Genomic DNA, 525 nt, shown 5'->3' on the forward strand with positions numbered 1-525 from the left:
GACGAAGTCACGCAGGTGTCGCTGCAGCTGCAGCACGAAATTCTGAGTTTGGCCTTTGGGGTTTCTCAGGGCCCCTCGGACTTGTGGTCGGTGCTGCTTCAGCACCAGTTGGGCACGCGCAGCAGCAGCAGCAGCAGCGTAGCGGCAGCAGCAGCAGCAACAGCAGACTCCGGCCTGCGCGCAGCAGACGCCCCTCTTCTTATCGAGGCCCTTAGTCTCATTTCTTCTCTTACTCGGCTGCACCCTGCAGCAGCAGGAGTGTACGTGGACCCGTTGGTGCTGCTGATGGAGGTGTACGGGGTGCGGCAGCAGCAGCAGCAGCAGCAGCAGCAGCTGCAGCGCGGCTTGCTGCAGGCAGCAGCAAACGCCGTGGGCGTGCTGCTCGACGTCCACCCCCCCCTCGAAGTGGCCATTCTAGAATGCTGCAGCACACTTTGCTGCTGGGGCGGGGCCCTTGCTGCGCAGCGGCTCAGCAGCAGCTTGCAGTCTGTCCCGGCGCTGCAGCTGGGGCGGCTGCTGCTGCTG

The sequence above is a fragment of the Eimeria tenella genome, genomic scaffold (assembly GCF_000499545.2).
Source record: "Eimeria tenella Houghton genomic scaffold, Eth_scaff3779, whole genome shotgun sequence".
Classification (NCBI taxonomy): Eukaryota; Apicomplexa; class Conoidasida; order Eucoccidiorida; family Eimeriidae; genus Eimeria; species Eimeria tenella.